The following is a 12,899-nucleotide window of genomic DNA, read 5'->3' on the forward strand; positions in this document are numbered from 1 at the left end:
TTTTCTTACCTTTATATCCCCACCAGTTGGTCTGACACATGGTGACTATTTGTAAAATGAATGAAAGAAGGTATTCATGATCTCATAGGTGGAGACAGATATGCAATAAATTTCAACTAGATATGGAGGTTGCTGTTCTTTGGGGAAGGTATGAAGTGCTGGGGAATCCAACAGAGGGAGACCCCAGACATCTGAGAAGCTCCCCAAGGAAGGTGGCATTGGCATAGGAGATTGAAGGGTGAATAAGAGTTTACCAGGTGTTGTAGGTAAGAAGGGCATTCCAGGAAAGAGAACAGCATATACAATGACATGTAGGGGGAAAGGGGGACCCTGATAACACAGAGATGGCTTCTGATGGCCTCAAAGCCAATGTCTGCTACCAGGACACTGTCACGGTTCTTTTTTGGGGGGACCTGAGACAAGGATTTGATTGCAATTAATAGAGCCACGTACCATCCAGGCACTCAGTGAGACTCTGGAGAAACAGTGCCCCATATTGCTAAGGATTATTCTCTGGAAACAGACAGACTTGAGTTTGAGTCCCCACTCTTCTATCTACTAGGTGAAGGACTTGGGGCAAGTTAGTTGAATTTACTGAGCCTTTGTTTTACCACCTGTAAAATGTGAATACCAGCTCTCTTAGAGGGTTATTGTGAAGATTTGATGAGATAACACAGAAAGCATGGAACACAGCACCTGGCATAGAATAAAGGACTCAGCTATGAGTTCATTTCCTTGGAACTGACACTCTGGCCCCTCTCAACAACCCAGAGTCAGCAGGGCTGCCCAGTCATTTGTCCATTTGTTCAGTGGTCATTGGTTCCTAATGGTGAGCAAAACATGCTGTTCCTGTCTCATGTGACTCCCAGAGCACTGAGGGAGTGGACATCTTTCAGCGCTCTCCCAAGTCGGTGTAGAGCCACCACTCTCCGTAGTCTATGAAGGAGGCAGGTCTGTGGGCTCTGAGAGTTCCCAGTAGGAAATCTGACCAAACCAGGGCATTGAGAAGTTTCTGGGAGCAGTGACACCTCAAGTGGAATCCGAAGGATGAGTTAACTTCACTGGGTGGGGGTTGGGTTCCAGACACACAGGCAAAGGCCCCATGGAGGCGCTAAAGATGGAGCACCAGAGGCACTAAAACAGGACCCTAAAGGAGTGGGACACACCCAACCAAGCTGCTCTGTCTTCTTTGCTTCCATCTCCTTACCTGGCACCCAGAGTTGTCCCAAGTCCTCTGGACCTCATCCCAAAACACACAATGGGAAAGGAAGGTGGCAATGCCAACTGTGAGGTCTCTGCCCAGAGCTGAGTCTGGGTCAGATTCGGGGATCACAGTCAGATAGTAGACACCTTCTCCAAAATGCCAGTCCTCTGGGCTCAGGATCCAAGTGGACAGCCCATCTGCAGGAAAGGGGGCTCAGGATCAGCCTGAAGCCTGTGGAGACTGGGACAACATCATGGAAGAGGGAGACTGAGGTGACTTGGCAGGGAAGCTGGCCCTGATGGTCTCCCCCATGTCCTAGGAGTGCCCTGTCCTCCCGAGACCAGGAGCATCGAAGAAGCTCTCCCAGATGAGTGTGCAGAGCATGGTTGCCAAGTCAGACAGACCAGGGCTCAAATTCTGACTTTGTCCCTTCTTGGATGTGTGACTTTGGACCACTTACTTAACCTCTCTGTTCATATCTGGAAAGTGGAGATGTCAACAGTCCCCATCCCTGAGAGCTGTTGGGAAGGTTGCAGTGAGGTCAGTTCTGTAAGTGCTTGTCAGCTTCTTCAGGGCATATAGTTAGTGCTCATCTATTAATAATAATAGTACTAATACCAACAATAAAAGTAAGTACTTAATGTAGCAGGTGGGTTTTTTTCCCTCTATAGCTTCTGATTCTCAAGTTTTGAGCTAGTTACATTTCCAGGAAGCAGCCTGAAAACCAACCCAATGATGCGACTACCTGGAGCAGCCATTGGTGGGAGGTGAACTTTGGCGTCGTAGCTGGTGTTGTTGGGGTGGTAGCCATAGCCCAGGCTGAGTGTGAGTGGGGCATTAGGTCTCCAGTGCACCTGGATCCCCAAGCTTCCCCCACTGAAGTCAGGTTCACCCACAGAGCTTCAGGACTGGTCAGATTCAACATGGTTGGGTTGCTGTGTCCTTCTGAAAGCCGAGGCAGCAGGATCTGTCATCAGAAGCAGTCAGATCAAGGGTGTACCACAATGGGAATGCCAGTTAGCATCAGGGCTGCTATGCAGAGCTGGGCAGGGCTAGCACCTGGGGAACCGAAATCCACCCTGTGCTTTGCTCATTCTATTAGTTTCCTAGAGTTCCTATAACAAATGAGCACACACTTGGTGGCTTAAAACAACACAAATTTATCTTACAGTTCTGGAGGCCAGAAGTTGAAAATCAGTTTCACAGGGCTAAAGTTAGCAGAGCTGGCTCCTTCTAGTGCAGTGGTTCTCAACCTGTGGGCCATGACCCCTTTGGGGATCGAATGACCCTTTCACAGGGGTCACCTAAGACCATCAGAAAACACATATATAATTACATATTGTTTTTGTGATTAATCACTATGCTTTAATTATGTTCAATTTGTAACAATGAAAATACATCCTGCATATCAGATATTTACATAATGATTCATAACAGTAGCAAAATTACAGTTATGAAGTAGCAATGAAAATAATTTTATGGTTGGGGGTCACCACAACATGAGGAACTGTATTAAAGGGTCGTGGCATTAGGAAGGTTGAGAACCACTGTTCTAGTGGCTCTTGGGGAGAATTCACTTTTTTGCCTTGTCCCACTTCTGAAGGCTGCCTACATCCCTTGGTTCATAGCTCCTTCCTCCCATCACCTTGCCCTTTTGCTTCTGTAATCGAATTGCCTTTTTCTCTTCTGGAGTCAACTCTTCTTCTGCCTCCCTTTTATAAGGACCTCGTGATGATATTGGGCCCACCTAGATAATCCAGGATCATCTATAACTCATGATCCTTAAGTCACATCTGCAAAGGCCTTTTTGACATATTCACAGGCTCAGAGATGAAAACATGGACATCTTGGGGGTCTTTATTCAATTTACCATGGTCATCAGGCTGTGTACCCCAGCTCGGGGCTGCATCTGCACAAAAAGAGCACACTTTTTCTAATTCACAGCAAGGTGCCCCGTGAACTAGTGGTGGTGTTGATGAAAGTGTTGATCAAATGTGTGTAAGTTGGAGCCACAGAGACAGAGAGATCTCTGTTTGGTTCTTGACTCTGCTGTATATTAGCTCTGGAACCTCTGGCCAATTAACAAACCACTCTGAGTCTCAGTTTCTTGTCATCCATAGAACACATAGACTCTAGACTCATTGAGAGTATTAAAAATGATATCACATACAAAATGTTTAGCCAAGTGTCAGATACACAATAACACTCAACAATTAGTTGCTGCTCTTACTCTGTTATCATCCTCACATTAGAAGTTCTTATAACCCCTCTCCATTTAATCAGCTCTACGGATTCACTGATACTCTCCATTCCCCTTTTAAAATGGACCGATTTATGCCCATTGTACACTGTTTACTCCTGCAGGCCCTCTGTGGTAGATGCAGCAATATACTATCCAGCTCTTCCTTCCAGGAAGGACTTGCTGCCCAGTCCCAAGGAGTGTGTTCAGTAGACAGGCTCCAGCCCCCAGCTCCTTCAGGGTCTGTCCTGGCTGCAGACTCGCCTGTCCTGAGGGCCTCCCTTCCTGGGGCCACCTGCATTCAGTAACTGAGCAAGGAAGAGGGTATAAGGTCTAGACGTAATGGCCTGACACAGGATACTCTTGTCTCATTTGTACTCATGGGATCTTAATTTATGGAGGTGACTGAGGGATGACATGGAGAGATCAATGCCATTTAAAGAAGGATTTCTTACTTACATTTCCTGGGGAGAGGGAACCTGCCATGCCATGGAGGGTGACAGGGGAAGCACCAGGTTGGGAGGCAGAAGCTGGCATGGAGATGGAAAGCCCAGGCCATGGCCTTTATTGGGGTTTCCAAGGGAAAGGAAGGAATGCAGGGCAGAATAAACAATTTAGGATTGACCAGTTTGAATAATTCTGGCAGGCATAGGTTACAGAGGTGGTCTCTCATTGCCTGGTATCTGGCCCTGGGATGATTTTGGTCAAGGTTGAATATTGGCTTGGTATGTGAGCTTAGATAAAGGGCGTAGCTGGGGCATGGACTTGGGATCAGTGTGTGTGCATGTGAAAGGCATGAGCCCTTTGCTGTCTCTAAGGACTGGCCCTGGGCAGGATAGTCTCTCCCCACCAGCAAGATTTTAAGATATCAAAACACCATAAGCTACAGAAAATAACAAATGCAACTAATACAACCCAGATGACTAATACTTGCTGCAGAGTTCCCTCTGGGCTGACTGAGGCTGTGTGAGGTCTGGATTACAGTCTAATGTCTGCCCAATCCTGCTTTCTTCCTTTCTTCTTCTCAGGTATGGATCTCTAGGAAACATTTTGCACTGAAAATTCCTTCTCAACCCCTTGTTCTAGAGAACCCAACTTACAACATCTCTCCAGTGATGCTGGCAGCCCTCTCCTACCAGTAAAGTCATATGCTCACCAATAAGCAGTTGTGTCTGACCTGCTTATGCCCAGACCTGCTTATGTCCATTGTGCTTATGACTCTAAAGGTCAATTTTAATCATATATTTCATACAGTGACAAAGTAGGAGTGTGAAAAGCATGATTTGCATAAAAACTTAAGTTGATGAGAAAACTGTAAAAAATTAGAAAAAAATCATTAAAAATTTGAAAGAATCTGAACTCATATTGCACTGTGATCTGCTTACATTTTTTATTAACTAGGAAAATCTAACTGGACCTTTTAGAGGCTATTATTATAGGAGATGATTTATGTAATGAAGATGATTAAAATTCCTATCAACAGATATGAAGAAATTTTTTTATTGTACACCTAAAAATTGATAATGATGTACTTCTACAGTTTTAAGTTAAAATGCAATGTTTAAAGTAAGATCATTTTTTATGAGTCTCCTGTTTAATATCTATTTTTTCATGTTCAACCAACTTTTAGTCCCAACCAAGTTGCAGAAGACAGAAATGCCACCTGACTTCTGACAGCACCCCCAACGTCTACCTCAATATTCTCTGACAGATTCTTCGTGGGTATGAGCTGTCGACTAGGGCTGGTCAGAGAGAGGCTGCCAACAGTTCCACTGACATCATGGTGGCTTTGGGCTGGGAACGTTCTCTTTGGGAAACTTGTCGTCTGAAACCAAGAACAAGGAGTTTTGGCCCAGGTCCCCCAAGACTGGAAGGGGAAGAGATCCCTATGTGAAATGATGAGGTTTCCTAAGATGGGATGGACAGGTGCCCCTTGCCCTTAGGGATAAATTGGGGGCCCTGCGTTTAGCTGCTGCTGGTTTTCCCAGTGTGTGTCTACACCTCAGGGCTGTACCCTCAGAAAGCTGGGCCTGGAGAACCCAGTCAGACTTGCTATTGCTGAGCAGTTACTAGACTGTAAAATAGTCTGAGCCTTTCTTCTGGCAAAGCTGACAAGACTCAAAGAGAGAGACGCTTGTTCGTGTTCACTGGGGCACAAGGAGCAAAGAGTCAGTTAAGCACTAACCTGTGTTCTCTCTTCCTTAGTTACAGAATGAAGTCGATTTGGGAGTCAGAAGGCCTGGGTCTGAATTCTAGCTCTCCCACTTTGCTCGTGGCCTTGGGCAAGTCATTGAACCTCATCTGTAAAATGGGCATCACAATACTATGTAACTGACAGGGCTGTTATCAATTAACATAACTGAGCAGATGCTGTGGAAGTGCTTTGTAAATTGTTGGTAAAGGGCTGCTCCCAAGCAGGTCATTACTGGTGCTACCCTTATGTCCACAGGCTCCTGACCGTCCTCCACAGAGCCAAGGGAGGAGGCAGGTGGCAGGGTGAAGGTCGCAGAGCTGACAGCAGCCATGTGCACAGAGGAGCTTTGCCAACTCTGGGGCTGAATTCTGGCCATGAGGTGAGAATAGAGGGTCCAGGAGAAAGGAGAAAGCCCGTGTAAAGGAGTATCTGAACGTCTGTTGCACTACAGGGAGGGCTGCACTGCCATCAGAACAGGCTGCTCTCTTTTGATCCCCTTATAGGGTTCTGCATGTTTGTGTCAGTAGCCATATCAAAGGCAGCCGATAACCCTACGCTGGGTTCGAGGATCCCTGAGGACAGGGCTTTAGCTGACTTTGTTTACTGCTAACAAGTACGCAGAGCAGTGTCTGGAGCATAGTGGTGGTCAATCCATATTTTGTTGGATGAATAAATGAGCTTTGATGTGGACATTTGTCTAGGCTTATCTCCCCTGCTTACTTGATTTCTGATGTCATGGGCTCCCAGCCCCATCTTTACAGCCTTTGACTTTGTCCCATCTGATTAGATTGGGGACTTGGTTTCAAAACTTAGCTCTGATAAGGATGCTGCTTTGGGAAACTGCCTTGGGATCCAAGAGGACAACCCAACACAGGGACATCTGTCAGTGACAGCCCTTCTCACTCCTAGGTCCTGTCATTTCTCCCACCTCCAAGACTGGTCTCCTGGGCTCTGCCTGTCACAGGGTCTTGGGATATGGGTGTGGAATGAGCCAGGTCAGGGGATGGGCTTTCTTGGGGACCCACAGTGCAGCTGGTTACCTGTTTGTTCATGCAGAGATGGAGGGGGTGGCCAGTGTGGCTGGAAGGCCCCTGGGCAGTCTCCATAGCGGGAGGGCAGACTGTACATGCTTCACCGCTCTGAGCAGCTGGGGCACTGTGGCCACCTGGGAAAGAAAGCAGTGGTGTGTAGAGAGGAGAGAGAAGATAGAGAGAGGAGGAAAACAAGAGAGAGGAAAGAGCGATTAGAGGGAGGGGGAAGAGAATAAAAAGAAGAGAGAGGAGAGAGAAACAAGAGACCCATCTCTGTATACCACCTCTGGTTACTGTCACCAGGCTAGTGTGGGACCTTTGGCAGGGACTGAGAGAGGGCAGAGAGTGAGGCAGAGACCATGGTGGGATGCCATTAATTGAGGGAACAAAGAGCAAGCACTTATAAAACTTCTAACACTTGACTTACATGAACCCTTTTCATCTTTGGGCAACTAACTCTGTGAGGCAGGTGCATGTAAGCGACAAATACAGGATTCAAACTCAGTCTGCCTCCTGCCAAAGCCTGCTCTCAGCCTTCTACACCACACTGCCTCCCAGAAGTTCTGGCCTCTGGAACCTTTCTTTTAGCTCCCTAGAAAGGACTTTAATGTCATGCCTCAGTTTCCTCATCTGCAATATGTGGTGAAAGATCCACCTGGAAATGCTAATGTCAGCTGGGCACACGGTAGGTGTGAGGTCTGCATCTGGGCTGGGTCCCCTACCTGGCTGCCATTGACTTCCGAAGCTAGCCTGTTCCTCAGGGAAGCTTCTAGCACATTGCCCTCAGCTTGCAACAGGTCCTTGGCGGCTGCCTGGAACTTCTGGTCCTCAGGATGGGCCTTGGCAGTCACTGCCACTAGGGCCTCACTGGCATGCTGCAGGGCCCAGCTGGCCTTCCACTGGACTTGCAAAGAGGAAAGAAGAAGAGCATGAGCCCTTGCTTGGGATTCAAGGGATGAGGGCTAGAATGGAGGGGAGCAAGGTGTGGACCCAAACTAGGGAAAATATGGACCAGGCCCACCATACCAGCTGCCTGTGTTATCAGCTTGAGGCCAAGTATTCCCTCCCTACAATGTACTAATTTCCTTTAATAGAGAAGCCTAGTCCATCTTGGAATTCTTCCCAGAGTGCCTTGCAAAATGCCCAGAACTTAATAGGCTTTGAGTAAACCTTCATTGACTGGACAATGGATGGACGGATGGATGGATGGGAGTTATCCACCAAGGGGGATGGGGAAGCTGGGTATCTGTATCCCACCTGATTCATCACTGACCATTGCATCGATCCCCTGCCATGCCCAAGCCGCCATGTGGGCAAGCAGAGTATGCAGGGGTGGGAGTGGGGGCGGGTGTGGACGTCAGAAATGAAAGAAAGGCCAGAGCTGGCAGTTGGATGTCAGATTGCTGTGCACTGGAGTGGTAGGCATGGGTGTTCAGTAGCATTATCTGAACACACACTTAACCACCCAATAATTAGTTAAATTTACTGGCAGGGTGTGGTGGGTAAGCACACAGACCATCACACCCAGAAGAAGACACAGAGCACCTTTCCTCCATTGGCATCACTTATGAAGAGCTTTTGGAAAAAGATGGCAGAAGTCTTGGCAGCCCTGTGCTGGGGTGAGTTGTCAGACTCCATAGAGGGACATGTCCCATAGCCTGGCTCAGCAGGTGAGAACTACTTACCTGGGCCAAGGGTGTGAGCTCCTCACTGTGACGGGTCATCTCTCTAAGCACCTTGGCCAGCTCCTGTACCCTCTGTACGTCCCCCAGGGTGGTAGTGACTGCAGACAGTGACACCAGCACACGCTCTCTGACCTTGGTACAGAGGGAGGAAGGTAAGGAGAGGAAATGCAATTCCAGTGGTTTGATGAAATGGTTTTAGAAAGATTTAGGGTCAGAGCAAGTGCCAGGCTCTTCTGGGGTTTTTCAAAGCCGGTAGACCTCTGTTTGCCTCATAGAATGTGTGGTGGACAAAATAATGGCTTTCCCGAGACATTCACATTCTAATCCCTGAGCCCTGTGAACATGTTATCTCACATGGCAAAAGGAACTGGCAACATCACTTTGGAGATTTGATGAGGTTAAGGATTCTGAGATGGAGTGTCCCAGCCAGCTAGGTGAAACCAGTGTAATCACAGGGGTCTTGATAAAAGGGAGGGAGGAGAGTCAGAGTCAATGGAGGCAGAAGTGATAGCGAAGGAGAGGGAGACGAGAGGAGAAAGGAGGGAAGTGGGTAGGGGAAGGATTTGAAGATATTAAGCTTCTGGCTTTGAAGATGGTGAGAGGAATATAGGCAACTTCTAGAAGCAGGAAAAGGCAGAGTGGATTCTTCCCTAGAGCCTCCAGACAGTTCACAGCCCTGTCAATACCTTGACCTTAGCCCAGTGAGACTCCTTTCAAACTTCTGGCCTCTAGAACTGTAAGATAATACATTTGTGTTGTTTTAAGCCACGAAATTTATGGTGATTTGTTACAGCAGCCATAGGAAGCTAATACAGAATGACTCAGCTTTCTCTAAATCTTCAAATCAAATCTGTAAAATTTGGCATCATTTAAAAAAGAAGTCATGTCTTAGGATGGCACTTGTGACCAGGTGGCATGGCATTCAGAAACCAGATTACTTTGCCAGCCCAGTGTGGATGGCAGATCTTGCTGCAGGCTTGGGTCCCTGTGTACCTTTGGAGTGATTGGGGACAAGGATGTCTGCTTTTCATCCACTGACTCCCACCTTAAGCCATACCTTCTGGGGCTTCTGAAGAGTGTGCTTTCTAAGCCACAAAGTCCTAATGAAGGACTGACCAGGGACTGGCCTTGGAAGCAGCACAGAAAAAGTGAGACTTTCATTTCAGCACTGCCCCATAGAACTTTCCGCATTGAAGGAAACATCCCCTCCCCTGTGCTCTCCAGTGAAGCAGCCACTCACCAAATGTGATGGCTAAGCCTTTGAAATGTGACCAGGACAGATGGAGAACTGAATTTTTAACTTTATTTCACTTTAATTTAATTTATTTTTATTTTTATTTATTGATTTTAGAGAGGTGAGAGGGAGAGAGAGGGAGACAGAGAGAGAGAGAAAGGGAAACATCAATTTGTTGTCCCATGTATTTATGCATCATTGGTTGATTCTTGTATGTGCCCTGACCAGGGATGGAACCCACAACCTTGGCATATTGAGAGGATGCTCTAACCAACTTAGCTACCCAGCTAGGGCTATTTCATTTTAATTTAAGTGTAAGTAGCTGGACATGGCGAGTGGCAAACATTTGAGTTAGCACAGATACAAATGAACAGCCCTTTTCACAGCCTGCTTGTCACAGCTTGCTTAGTCTAACCATCAAACAGTTTTTCACGGCAGCTGCAGATTTTTGTGTGTCTGCCATTAGCTCAGGGTGTATACAGGCTATGGCTTGCATGGAGGAAAGAATAGGCCAGTACACGAGGGGACTCTTGTCAGAATGTTCTGGAAGGGAAACTCAGGAGATGGCCCATTTCATGTTTGCCTCTGTAGATCTTCCCACCATCCTCGTCACCATTTTGGAGGCTGTCTGCATGGAGAGATGTCAGCGGCCCCAATCCTCTGGCCAGGAGACGCACTCAGTGGGAGACTGGAGGGCAGGAAGAGAGCTAGAAGCTATTGTCCCGGTGCCCTCCCTGCCAGGTCGCTGTGGGTTGACTGCCTCATTCTTCAAAAGCCATTACTCCTACCAGGGATCCCCCTTCACACACAGCTGCCCCCTTTGGGTTCTGGTCACTATAGGCTGAGCTGCTGCGGTCCTGTGTCGTCTGGGTGCTCAGGGACCACAGGACATCCAAAGGCAGGAGTATGCCACAGGTAATGCCAGAGTACATGCAGCCAAGAACCAGTGGGGGTGTGTCTGTATACGAGGGCTCTAAGGTGAAGCAAAGGGCTGGGCAGGCTGGAGGTGGATGGAGGAAGAGCCAACCTGTGTCTGAACCATCTTCACCACCTACTGGACACGTGGACCTGGGCATGCTACTAAAATTCTTACCCTGTCTCTTCTGTAACATAGATGGGGATCTCGCCACTTACTTCGTAGGGTTTTAATGGGGGTTACACATCCTTAAAGCCCTAATTGAAGACCTGACAGCACATAGTGGGTACTCAATATGTGTTAGTTACCACTCTGTACTTAATTACTTTGCCAACCACCACTTCTTTGTATTAACACGTTGTGTACTGGGGAATTTAAATGCCTTTTAGAAATGACAAGAATTCTCGCCACCTGTATGCAATGTGTTAAGAGTGCTTATCATGTGTCCCACACTGTGCCAGGTACTTTCATGAGAACCCTTCAGGGGACCGGTGAAGTCTTTCTTCTCTTCTCCACGCCCAGCACATATGTGTGATGCTGTGTGTGATGCAGGCATATTGCATGCCTAGGAGTGCATATTCATGTTCACGTCCATGCACTGGGAGTGGAAGTGACCATACATTCTGCAGTAGTTATAACATTAGGTTATAACACATGAAATGCTGTTTTGTGGGTTAAAACTGGTTGAAAGTGGGCAATTTCATATGACTTGACCTATAGTTAAGTGAATGTAATTCTTATTTAACGCTCACTATAACCTTATTAGGAAAACATTATTATCCCCATTTCAAGACTGGGAAACTGAGGCTTAGAAAAGTACAGTCACCAGTTTGTGATAATATATATGGTAAGTGACAGAATTAGGACAACATCTAAGTCTAACTCCAAACCATTAACCATATGACTGAAGCCAGGCCACTTTTCTCCTCTGGCCTTGCATCATGATCTTTAATAGGAAAGACTGGAGTGATACTCTAAATTCCCTTCCACCCTAGAAGCCTGTGACTCCATTAGGCTGAGCAGTGACAACCTTTGTTTTATGTCACTTACTGAAAGGACCAGAAGAGGAAAGGTAATGTCAGCAGCTTAGGAGACACCAAAGGCTTCTTCACAGATCCCCGAACCCTGCTCCCCACCCTGGATAGCTACGTAAAGATCCCAGGGGCCCCAGAGGAAAGCATACAAGGGCTCATCTCAGGTACCTTCTGTCTGTTGCCCATTTTCTGCGGGCGCCTGGGTCCCAGCCCCTAGCACTCCTGGTCCAGCATGGAGGACACAGACCTGGCCAGCTAGAAGAGCCGCTCTGGGCCCTGCTCGCCTTGCAGAGCAGGGGTGATGTTCTTTGACGCTGCAGCCTGGAATGCCGTATCCTCCACATGAGTGTCTCCAAGTCCCACCTATGGGAAACCAGAAACATGCTTTGTGCAGGGAAGACCTCAGCTCGCTGGTTCCTGTTCAAGAACAAGAGCCTGATGTCACAGATCTTCATGGGAGAAAGCAGAGCAGGCCTGGGAACCTTTGCACCTGGCCTGGAGCCCTCAGACACTTCCTGAGGTTTGAGGGCAGCCATACTACTTGCACCAAGCAGCGGATGGCCAGCAAAAGCAAGCCCTGGGCACATCACTGCCCTCCTCATGGCGTTCTCCATCCCTTCCCAGTCCACTGGCTTCTGACCCTTGACATTTACTTGGAATTTTTCCAGCCTTTGCCTTGTAGCCCTGTTAGCTGATCTTGGTCCTCCTTCCTCTTGACTTCGAATTCACTGGCCTAACTCATCAGTGGGTCCTTCTCCTCCAACCACCTCAGATCCCCTGCTCCAAGCCCCCAGGACTCTACCCTTATTCTGGCCACTAGTCGTAAGACCTTTAAAAGTAGAGACCATGTCTGTTTTGTCCACAGCTGTATCCCCAGGGCCTGGCACATAGTAGGTGCTCTGTAAATACTTGTTTAAGGAATTAATGAATCAATGACTCATCGGGTCATGCCAAGCTCCTTTCAACCCAACCACCCTTTTATTATATTTTAAAAATTTTATTTTTTTCTTTTTCTTTTTCTTTTTACAAACCCTTGTGTCAAGGGCCGGCTTTCAATAGCCAGCCATCCTCTTAGTGAAGTTCTGGCATGTCAAGTTTTCTCAGTAAAGAAACAATTGTCGCTATCCACCTTAACTACTGCATGGGTGTGCCGTCTGTCCGCTGTGTGATTGGAAACAGAAATGACCACTGTCAGCACGAAGTCATTGTTTTCTTTTCCAATTGGCAGACAAACTGATGGGAGTGCAGGTTCAGAGTCACAGTGTAGACAGGAACCTGGCAAACGGACATTAGACAATTAGGGGAGCATCTCCAGGCCCCAGGGAGACTGCAAACCCACCAAAGTAAAGCCTGATGATGAGG

General features: G+C 47.5%; 1 pseudogene; it reads right to left on the reverse strand.

Annotated features, from left to right (window-relative positions):
• Window positions 1-12,899, reverse strand: part of LOC149994274 (polycystin-1-like protein 2) — a 100,963-nt pseudogene that overhangs the window by 51,836 nt on the left and 36,228 nt on the right.

The sequence above is a fragment of the Furipterus horrens genome, unplaced genomic scaffold (genome assembly GCF_987537825.1).
Source record: "Furipterus horrens unplaced genomic scaffold, mFurHor1.1.pri manual_scaffold_13, whole genome shotgun sequence".
Lineage (NCBI taxonomy): Eukaryota > Metazoa > Chordata > Mammalia > Chiroptera > Furipteridae > Furipterus > Furipterus horrens.